Genomic DNA, 12,050 nt, shown 5'->3' with positions numbered 1-12,050 from the left:
ATCAATGCATGGCTTTTGAAACTTAATAACTGAAATAATCAGTCCTTCTCAGTAGAACGATTTGGATGGCTATTTATTTGGCACCACACCACTATTGTGTGTTCAAAAAAATTGATTAAAACATGAAAATAAAGTGACACTGTGCACAATATGCAAAAAATATGAAACAATGATAAAGCATATATAGTAAAACTCATTATGTACACTCATTTACAACCATGCATATCAGCGTGTCAGTCCACAAGAAAAGTGGGACCAGTTGTGCTTTGAGCTGGTCTGCCATGCAATCAAATTTGCATTAGTATGAAAAGTGAAAGAGAAATAAAAAGAGTGACAGATAGCTGAAGGGGCTTTTATTTTATAAAGCCTGCTTAGTTAGCACAGTTATTATTAAAGTATCAATCCACATTACGACGCACTGCTGTTCCACTCATTTACAACACGCTGCCAGTCCTCAAATGGGAATATCACAGTCACTGTATTTAAAAGTCACATTCAATAGTTGTTATTCTTCCAGCTTCAGCTGGAGAGGAATGTTAATAAGCCTTACAAGCCATGCAGAGCTTCGGCTCCTTGTCACTGCACTGCAGGTTTTGTCCTGGCTTGTGTGAGGCAACACATGGTGAGAGCTTGACACTCATGCCTCTTATTTTTCTAAAACTGGGTGCAAATGCAAGGGCTAGTGCAAACTGGGGGTGTAAGCTTGCAATCAAATCATTATTGCAGTTTCTGAAATGTGGAGAGGAGACTGGAGCAGGATGAAAGTATTATCAGTAGGATGAAGACAGTAGCAGCAGGTGACGTTCTGGCGGGCCTCAATAAAGGCCAATCACACCAGCTCCTCTCATTTCCGTTAGAAGCAGCAGATAGTCTAATAGACCTGTATTTTGCCTTTTAACACAGGCATGAAATTAAAGGCCTCTGTGTTCTTTGAGGCTTCTGCTCATCTGTGGACTTTCCAGTGTCTACAGTACTCTCTGTACTCTCTCTCTGGAAGAGTCCAGGAGAAGAACAACTCCCAGAGCAAAGAAGGAAGTTAATGGTCCACTTTCACCCTATGAAAGAGATATCAATAAAACACAGTAGAGATTGGGCTTGCTGCTATTAATGAATGGAGTAAGTCTACCACTTTGAATTGGTTAAAAATGTTGAATTTCAACTACACCAAGAAAATACCCAAACATTCAACTCCCTCTGATCACATCACAAATTAATGTTTTACAGTAGTTCATGTCACAGCTGCAGTAGAACAAACCCACACCATTAGGTGATATTTTTCAAAATCTTGCTCCTGATTTGGTGCTAAAAGCTGAAATGCCAAACCTCACAATTTTAGTGAGTGTTTTGTGCTCAGACCTGAGAAACTGAAATCCTGCAGTGTGTCTGCTCATGTTACCATCACTATGGGTGATTGGCTGATTGGACTCTGGCATGTGGTTAGTTTTACACTCTCTTGATTTTGCTGTGCTGAGTCTCAGTCTGCAGTTGAAAAGGGAAAAGGGACATTGAGAATGATGGCAGCTGGCTGTGACACTGGTGGCAACAGGCCTGTGTGTCTGGAGGCGGGGTGGGGGGGGGGGGGTGCGTGCAGGCGGAAAAGGAGAGGTGAGTGACTGATGGGCATGTGTCAACCCTCCTCCTATAGTAAATGTTGAGGGGGAACAAGGGTGGCTCGCTAATTGGGGCGAGATGTAAAAGTCCCTGTCACTCATCATCATCTTCACTAATATGTTTGGAGGCAAAAGCCAGCTGAAGCATAGAGCTGAGTGATTAGTCACTGGAGTCAGGGGCAGGCGAATGAAGGATGCATTTCCACTCAAAACATCTTTTTTGGATGTAGCTCTTGTACCAATAAGATTGGTACCACACTGTGCCGCTGAACACAAAGCCTTCTGCCTTAATTATTGAACATCTGTACATTTAATTTGCAAGGTAATTTCAGAGAGCAACTCTGTGAGACCAAGCCTGATATTTTGTTTCTCTTTTGCACAACCTATCCAACAGTGAATCACTCCCGTAATAATAGCAATGTCATAGATTGTCATAATGGTCATCATAGAGTATCTCAGCATCTATAATTTTTCTCTGACCTTGATTTGATCCCTTCTTTCAGAACCCTTCATGTGATGTCCTGAGGGAAATAATGGCAAATAGAAGGAGAGCGGGATGCAGCATCTGGAACTGACTGTGAAATTAACGGGAGACGCGTTATTCCAGCATGCTGCTTAACCAGTGTGAAAAACAGATAGTGACAGCGATAACGAAGCAGGTAATGAAATAGTAAGTACTCTTCCTACTGTTGTATGTGTTTACCACTTTCTTGACCTCTTTTTTTATTGTCTTCCCTGACAAGAACAGTGGAATAAAATTGTAGCTGTTTCAGTTGATAATTGTAGTCACATCAAAAGGCTAAGTTTGATGACAAGATGATTTAATTTTATTCAGTGAATTTTTTTTTTTACACAAATAAAACATTTTACACAATAGCTGTTTCAAGTTCCAACAGGTATGATTAAGCTTAATTTACCATATAATTTGATTAATATGCTACCAAAAATTCCCAGTCTCTGTTAATGGCTGTTTAATACTAGTAGTTGGCAGTGTCCCTTCTCAGTAATTCTTGCTCTTGAATCTAACGATCCGAACAAAGCCGGCCAGTTATGTGGTGTAATTTGAGTGGCTTTTAAAACCTGCTAAGATCTCATATCCATAACCCTCTAACTGGGAAAACAACAGCAATTACGGGACTGGTATTAGCATGAAGTGACACCCCTGAGCTGCAGTCATTCAGCAGGTGGGTAATTGGCCCTGAGCTGTACAGTGGGCACTCTCTGGGACTGTCCTTGTCTCGTGATGGGGACATCGACCGCTCCACATGGTGGACTTATCAGCTCGCTGCCCTCTGAGCCAGATGCAGCATTTCATCATTAACCAAGTGAGACGAGTGGGGTCAGAAAGAGACGGCTCAGTTCTGTACTGTAACTAGCTCTGCTGAAGCTGCGATCATACATCTACAGTAAATATGTCTCTCTCTCTCTAGTTTGCTGTTGCTCTCATTTCAGCAGATGTACAGTATTTAGATTATTTGCATGCAGACAGTGTGTTAGTGAGAGAGACATTCAGAGGATTTTATTGCTGAGAATGAAACTGGACTCCAGAGGCCTCCCTGGTGTTAATTGAGGTGTTATGTGATTTGTTTTGCTGGCCCTTCAAGCAGCCCTTCCCAGTCCATTGAATCAGATCCCCTGCGATTACTCTCTAATGGCCTCAGTTACGTCTGTGTGCTTTAAACAACCCGCAATTGCTGAAGATAAAATGATAAGGTTAATGCTGCAATGACACTATGCAAAGTGAATAACCATTTAAACTGTCTGTCTTTACAGCACCACTGCAGTGTACTTAAGAGAACTGTCCTTAAACACAAGCAGATGCAAAGCCAAAGGGCTGATGCTGGCGCAATACCATTTGCATCTGGTGCACGTCCATATTTTTGTGCTTACATAATTACTTAACTCACTGAGTCTTGCAGGTGTGTGAACAAAGGAGCAACCAACAAAGAGCTATGGTTGGGAGAAGTGCAAACACAGACCTTTCCTTGTTTCCTTGTCATACACTGTAAAAGTCATCTCTTTCAGTTCATTAAATGCCTGTAGCCATCACTCACCATCATTCGCTGAACATAATTATGCACTTTGGCAATGTGTCTAGGAGGAGTCTGGTAATATCAAAAGTACTTCATCCCAATGTACAAAACTGAATACACCCCTATGCAATATCACTAAAATGTTAAATGATTCAAAATTGTATCATCTTACAATAATTGTATTATTTTTTAAGTTGTTTTAAGTGTAGTGTAATTAATCTTATGTACAATTAAAAGCAAACAGGTTTGATAGACTATATTGAAAATACGGGCCCCACAGTACAAACTCTGCAACAAAAGTGATTACACCTGTGATTTCCAGTAAGGCAAATTGCATGAACAAGGTTATAAAAGAAATTGTAAAAAACACTGATTTCTGAATTTTGGCCTTATGGGTTGTGTCATCTCATACAGCATGGCTCCACATGGTAAGTAATTGCCTGAACAATTAAGAAACCAGATTGTGAGACTTCATCAAGATGGGAGAGGGTACAAGAGCATCAATAGGCTACTGATCATAAGCCGAAATACAGTTGCAGCAGTGGTTAGGAGGTATATGAAGAGCCATACTAGCAGTAACAGAAGGTGCAGTGGCCGTCCTCAAAGAATGACGCCACACAAATCCTCACAAATCGGCACAAAACTGCAAGATTCAATTTCGCCAAAGAACGTGAAAAGAAGCCTGATTAATATTGCCAGCACATTCTTTGGTCAGATGAAACCAAAATAAATTTGTTTGGATCAGATGGGGTCTAGCATGTTTGGCACGGACCTGGCCAGGACTACCACAGTGACTGCATAGTGCCGACCGTGAAACATGGAGGTGTAAGTGTGCTGATATGGGGCTGTGTGAGTGCAAAAGGTGTAGGTGAGATGACATTTATAGATGGCACCATGAATGCAGGTTTGTGTACCCAAACACTGAATGATAAGAAGACTCCCAGTTTCAAGAAGCTTCGCAGGTGAGGGATTTTCCAGCATTACAATGATCCCAAACACACTGCAAAAATCACACAAGAGTTTTTAAAGAGGAAGAAAGTGAAAACTATGACCTGGCCAAGTATATCCCCTGCTATCCCCCCTTGAATCCGATAGAACACGCCCAGGAGGATCGAATCTGTCATCAAAAGAATGGAAAGAATGAAATCTCACTAATGAAGGGTGTACTGACTCGTGTTGCAGTTGGTTCTTAAATATGGACCTTTCATCCTTTCATTATAGTTTAATAATGAAAGATAGTTTTAAACATTTCTGTTTTTGAAATTAATTAGCTCCATTCTTCTTAGGCTTTGGCTAAAAACAAATATTTGTTGTGTTAATTGGACAGAATTTGATTTTGTTAACATTTTAGTGATATTGCACAGGGGTGTACTCAGTTTTGTTATATACTGTAAAATGCCTTTTTTTTGGCACTCAAAACACCAAAGAATTAAATTAGTAAAAGTCAACATGCATGTCTCTTTTCAAATGCAATGTCATGGTTCCTCATGGTACTCCACAGACCTTTTGTGATATTTTAATTGCTACTTTTTAGCAAATCACGTCTGCCAGCTGTTTAGCCCTGAGTAGAAGGAAGAAACTGTGACTTATTTCATTTGGAAAGACAAGTATGTTCTTGGACCTTTGGTTGCCACTGAGTCCCTTCAAACTGTGAGCAACGGTCAATATCTCCAAACCTCAGAAAATCATAGATAGATAGATAGATCACATTCGACGTAATAGAAAAAATATGTTTTGGTTGAATTGCCCCTTTAATGGTACAATCAGTGACCTCATCATTCAAAGACACAGGTGTTGGATCGGAGTGAGTAGCTTATTTCGGCTGTGTCATATAATTTGCTTCAATACCATATTCAGGAGCAACAGCATGCAACAATGTGATTTTCTTTTTCTATGATGAAAGGAATGGCTACCAGGTGCAGGTCTGTGGGGAACGTATTTATTTATTATAGGCAGGCGTGTTGATGCGCAGAGCTATACCTGACTAAACCGATCATTCGTGAGTGACCTTCTGCATTGGTGCCACTGCACTGCGGTTCATGAATGTTTAATGGAAAGGCTGGCTGTTTTGGGCCTGCCAAGCTGGGTTTGCTGCCTGACAGAAACATACTAACTCAAAGGCAGAATGGAGGTTAAAAACAGTGGGTGCTACAAACAAAGGACACCAGACACAAACTCTGACAAGTAAACACCCCTCAGACCCACACAAAGCAGGTGAGTATCAGATGAGGGAGGCATGCAATTATGCACACAGACACACACGCACACTTTGCCTCTCTCACACACACATTTTGATCTCACCTTTTATCTCTTTATCTGTTCAGCTCTTACAGGCACTGTGACCCACATTATATTAATTAATACCATCAGATATCACTCAAGAACACTAGATAGACAAATAACAAGCTCAGGCAGAGTGAAAAAGCGTGGGTGAGGACTAAGTGGAGAAAGAGAGAGACTTGTATACTACCACCATATAGTCTAGGCAAAAACAAAACAAACACCTCGAAATAAGTACAGAAGAAGACAATAGCAAGAAGCAAGTTTGCAGAAAGAAATGATAATATTAAAAGACGATGGGAAAGATAATTGGGTTTGAGAGTGAACTGAGGCTGTACATGAAATAGTGAGAAAATGTGTGGAGGAGAGGTGCTGGTTTGGCAGGCGGGCAGTAATGCAGATGACAATTACCTAACTTGTAAAAAAACACATCATACCCCTGAAACAAAACCTCCACCGGTTTGTTGATGCCATGTTTGACTACAAAGGCACAAACAACATCAAATCAATTCAAAGTCTTGTACTCTCTGTTTGCAAGATAAACACAATCAGCTTCTTATATCTGTCTGACAGCATCCCACTCTTCCCCCTTTATGGAGGAGACAGCACAAAAGGAATACTAGTCAAGTGTGTCATGAAGTGTGAGTGTGTGACAGAGACTAAGGCTACCTTCAACACCATCGAAGTGTAGGGAAACTTTTACTCCAGTGAAGTCTTACATTTTACTGCCAGGGTGGCATGACAAGATAAAACCTTCAGCTCTGAGCTGAGAGAACACACAGATGAGCCGGCTGCACTAACAGAGTGGACGGCATATGAATATGATTTCAATAAAAAGTCTCTACTTTAGAACTCCTACATATTCAATGAGTCCAACTATGGTCTCTCAGTTCGACAACTTTGCAACTTAAGCACAATATATGTCTAACTAAAGAAAGGGAAACAACAGAAAGAGGATAAGATTCAGAAGGTCAGATGCTACTTCAATCAGTTGTACTTGATGATATACATTATGCACACGATGATAAGCAGCAGATATTGTTCTTAATCATTATTTGCACCTTTCAACTTGCAAAACATACAGGATCCTAAACCACTTCAATGATGCCTCACTTCACCTTGAGGCGTCTCTTTAAATTTCCATCAGTTCTTAGTTGAGAGAAGCACTGAAGAGGGAAAATAGATGATAGAGCCCTTTCTGTCTGGGCTGGGGCTGTGATGCAGAGAGCGGGTCTCATTGATAATGCATCAGGAGAAGAAATCCATCAGGACCACATCCATTAAATACATGAAGCAGACAGTTATTCATGAAAGTGCGCGTGGGCCTCTTGTTACGAACTTGTGGCCAGGCCAAGTGAGGCTGTCCTCTCCGGGTTGTCACCGAGTACAGTAGCTCAGGTCTCAGGGACACAGCGGCTCCCCTAGACACCACTCCTGCCCAGTTCCAGACAAAAGGATGAATCATTCATGAGGTGTCTTTTCGACAAAGGCAGATTCAACATTGTTTGGTTATGGTGGCCTCCCCACCTCTTCTTCCTCGCTCCACTCCACCCCCCTCCACACATATCATCGTATCAGTTGGCCCACTTGATAGAGCTTTCAGGTGAGAACATACACCCAGTGTGGAGTGATTACCGAATGTGCTCCTGCAGAGGAAGAACTGGCATTTCTCTCTCTTTGTTGTGTCTCTGACCTTTGAAAATATCACGGATTAAATCTTTAATTATTTATGAAGGCTAGTGGTGGTGATGGGAGAAGAGAGGGGGATGTTGCCACATGTGATGGGGCATTCTTAATGTAAGAGAAAAGATTGACTTTTTGGTTGGTGTGGTTCTAACAGGTACACATTCATGCATGTTCTGAGATGCCCAGTTTGCTATTTGACATTATTAGATGTTTGTGGTTTGTGAAATGTGTGCTTTCAGCGTGTAATCTGTCTTCTCCGATATTATGATGTAGCTTTAAAATTCTTACTCTAACATTGCACTCAAGTAGGGACCATCCCAACATGAGTATCACAAATTTTAGTGAACTTCAAAACAGCAACCCTGAGATCCTTCTAACTCCTCACATCACTTACCCTTGCGCTGTAAACATTTCTAACACATTCATTATAAAATAATCATATAATCATGATGCGGAAAATAATAGATAAACAAACAACAGAAAAAATAACTATGCTATGTGGGAAAAAAGTATTTCCCGGGAGAATGGTTTAACCAGTGTTTGATATGCAAATTCTCTTTTTCATCGGAACCCCCAGTAAATGTCAGGAGGGGACACTAGGGAGGGGCTGAACATCTCAATTAAAGAGCGCTAACATGCATCATTCCAAACAACCCATGAAATGAAAGGCATCATTTAGATTGATCTACAACATCAGTGAGAATAAATCAGAGCAGCAGCCTAATAATGCAACACTCCAGGGTGCGTCTGAAAATTGCAGATAGGAATTCAGAACAGTATCTGCATAATGATGTTCCAACTGATGAAGTTGGCGATCAGCATTTGAGAAACGGGCACCGTCGCTCTGAAGTTAAATGCTAAGATGTTCCTGTGAGAGTAGAATGAGTCTACGACTGTACCTCTCTAATGGCTGAATTGTGCTTACAGTTTGTTTTCTTTGGACCAAACTGTGGTTAAAGGCAATAAAATGATTTGTCTGCACTCCCAATTAACCTTCCCCAGTGTTCATGCCAGTTAAGCACTTTCACAAAGTTTGTAAATGTGCTCCTTGGCATACTCAGCCTGTACTATATATTGATAAGGCACTTCAGGTTGGCTCTTGGCTAATTTTAGTATTCTAAGTTTTCCAAGCATAGGAAGCTCCTGGCTATCTGTCTATTGTCTCAGTATATCCATAACATCTTATGCTTAAAGTGATACAGTAATTACCTAATTTCCTAATGGTTCTGATTATGTTTGGACTTGTGACCAACTGCACCACAGATTTTGTGGTGTTTCTGAGACCTCTTTTTTGAAGCATCAGATAATTACTTGGTTAAAAGAATAAAATAACAGTACCTACAGTACTTATTTACTTTCCTTATCCAATACTTTTTGTGTGTTTCAAAGTTAACGCACAAGCTTTCCTTTACCACCATCAGCAACACTAAAATAAATGTATTTTGGCATGGTCCTCTGACACAATTTGATGGGTGAAGGCCTTTCCTATCAGCACAAGTTTTATAGATGGCTTCTATTTTGATCAGGTACAGTCCAGAATAGTGTGTCTTGCTACCCTAAAGGACAGATCTTTGCACTCATTACTCTTCTGATTCACTGATTCAAGTGAGCATAAAGGCAGTGACTTTCATTAATCAGAATGTGAATTTGAAAGAGGACACTGTGAGTCATACAGCGGAGGCCATACAGTACATACATGTATCCAGTTTGTTCAGAAAGGCAGCATGCCACGGGGAAGAGTTCAGTACAACTGAATGCTTTTTATGAATGCGGGAGAATATGTCTCACATCTAGATGTACAGGTTCAGTACAGAATGAATGCTGATTGTATTAAATATTAAGCCTACAGTATATGACAGTATCAAGGGGTTATTTTAACAACCCCCACTGAGAATGACCTAATTAGCTGACCATGGAGGGGGTGAGATTGTTGAAGGCCACTCCAGGAGGGGTTTTACCACTAATGTCACTTCTGATTGCTCTGTTTGCCTCTTTTTAAGAGAAAGTACCCATGTGGAAAGATTTGTTTGAGGTGTTTAGGAGTGGTAAGACATATTTAGATAGCAAAAAGTAATTAAGTAGACTTATGCCTATCAATAGATGCTTTTTATTTTCCACTGGATGTACTGTACATTGTGATCTCGCTGCACCTTTTACTGGTAACACTTTGATCTGATTTTTGCTTGGTTAGAATGTTCTGTCACACAGTAGGATGCTGTTAGACTGTAATCTGGGACAGTCTTTGCTTGGTACACTGCTCAACATATTCTCCAGCATCTAATGCAAATGCAAAAGCAAATGCAAGATGTTGAAGATTAAAAGAATTATTTGGAATTTTAAAAAAATGACTGCATTTAAGGCTTGAGATGACCCAGTTTCCAGGCATCCATCCAGTGGCTTAGTTGCTCTGGAGGCTTCTGAATATAGTATTTGTGGATTCACTATGCTGTGTTTGTGTTTGTGCGCGTGTGTGTGTGTGTGTGTGTGCATGTGTGTGTTTTCTGCGCATGCACGCATTCATGCAAATGTTTTTGTGTTTGTGTTGTTTTTTTGTGTCTTCTTGCTTATATGCAGCTTTTTTTTCGCTTGTGTTGGTTGGTACACATCCTTAGATCTCATCAAAAAACAGTGACCTAGATATAATTAACCCCCTCAAACCAGCAGAAAATTGTATTTAAAAGTAGCACAGCGCCCATCAATCTGCTCTGCGTGTTGGCATGGAGTTGCTCCCCATTTTAAAGTCGGTTCCTAATAGAGGGAGATATCATGGACTCTCGGCAGCATGTCAAGCTAGCGGCACACAAGGCAAACGCTCAGAGACATGTAGTAGACAGGTGATGAAATGAATAAGCTTGTCTCAAGGCAGTCTTCTGACTGACAGGAACTTCACACGAAACACATAAATTATATAAAATGAGAGCTTCTGTTATTGTTGAAATGAGAATCACTTACTCAATAGCAGAGAAACAATTATTGCCCTGAACCATGGCTTTTGCTGCTGTGGCAGCATGACACAGAGATGCTTGAGAAGGATTCAAATTTCATTTATTCTTGCTCAGATAGCCACTTGTAAGACATTATAAAGTGTAATTTTCCATTGGCAAAACAGCTCCCCTCATCTCCTTTGAGCTGAATGAGCACACACGTCACACGTGTGCCTTTAAGACTCTTCACTAATGCGTAAAATCCTACACTTTGCCTTGCCTTTAATCTAATAGTTTGATTTAATTTTACTCTTCGTTTGTTTATGCATATCAATGTGTGTGTGTCTTCAAAATGGCAGGGTGACTTATGGATGCTGTAGTTATGATAATAAGCCAACATTAACCCATGTGTATTCCATCTGATCAGATTAGAGTCAGCGTTCACTTTTTTCACATTCTCATGAAATTGATTTCCTCTGAAGACCTCTTAGAAGATCAAGATGATCTTAGTAGCTCATGCATGTATCTGATTGCATAAATTATGAGTTACATCAACTGTTGCTCACATGCTCACAGTATGTCATGAAGTGGCTGCTTAGTCAGAAAAAGGAAAAATTTATTCAAGGATATGAAATGAGGATTGATATGATTACAGGCGTAGAAGGAATGCTACTTTGAAAAGGAAATTAGCAACTGCACACAATGATTAATCATACTCACGAAGGTTAAATTCCCCGGATTTCAAGCAGCGCTAGTTGCTGTTAGGCATCTCAAATTCTCACTTAGTTTTACTCAACAAGAATAAAATGAATGAAAAAGAAAATGCAGCCTGGAGGGCCGATTGGCTCAATTTAAAGAATATTCTTGTCTTAACAGTGGGAGTACAAGTACAGATTTTTACAAGTACACTAATACAGGTCTTCTAACACGCTTCATTTCAAGAACTGAAATTTATTGTGATTTATTTTTTTGCCTATGTATAGAATGTAACATTAATTGAATTGCATTTAACTCAACATCAAAGTTGTGACTGTTATTTGTGATATGGGCATCCATGCTATAACTTCATCCTAATGCTGAAATTTCTTAACACCAAGTTTAACAAAGGCGCTAAGTAACAGATTTGTCTTTTTTTGTCACAGATTCTGCACAAAATAATGACTTAACTCTTGCTTAAACCATGCTTATGTCTTATAAGCCAGCAATATTTTGCAAAGAGCCTTTTTCCTCCTGCTTTTTTCCTGCACAATGCGGCAGTGCTGATGCGTAGTTTCCTCACCCTCCCTCTGGGAGGTGTGAACCAAGGGAAGGATAGAGACAGGAGAAACAGGAGGTGGAGAACACAGAACGCACTAAACTTCAATAAGCACAATGCCCTCATCTTCTTGTTCTGGAGATCAGAGTTTCCAGTTTTGTCGAGGAAATGAAAAATGGGTAATCTTATAGCCCTGATATTTTGAATAGTATGTCTAATAATTTGATTAGATGATAGGGTTATCATGCAAATCTCCACACAG

The 12,050-nt window shown here is 40.2% G+C and overlaps 1 long non-coding RNA gene across 2 annotated transcripts in view; it reads left to right on the top strand.

Annotated features, from left to right (window-relative positions):
• The window catches only part of LOC122883993, a 91,612-nt gene that overhangs the window by 6,933 nt on the left and 72,629 nt on the right, over positions 1 to 12,050 (top strand). Inside the window, exon 3 of one of the 2 annotated variants that reach the window (XR_006379771.1) lies at positions 2,114 to 2,269. This is a non-coding gene — a long non-coding RNA (uncharacterized LOC122883993). Of the gene's footprint in view, positions 1 to 2,113; positions 2,281 to 12,050 lie in introns of both variants that reach the window. The other variant, XR_006379772.1, reaches the window with a different exon arrangement.

The sequence above is a fragment of the Siniperca chuatsi genome, linkage group LG11 (assembly GCF_020085105.1).
Source record: "Siniperca chuatsi isolate FFG_IHB_CAS linkage group LG11, ASM2008510v1, whole genome shotgun sequence".
In the NCBI taxonomy this organism is placed as follows: Eukaryota; Metazoa; Chordata; class Actinopteri; order Centrarchiformes; family Sinipercidae; genus Siniperca; species Siniperca chuatsi.
This window is presented reverse-complemented; position numbering and strand designations above follow the sequence as displayed.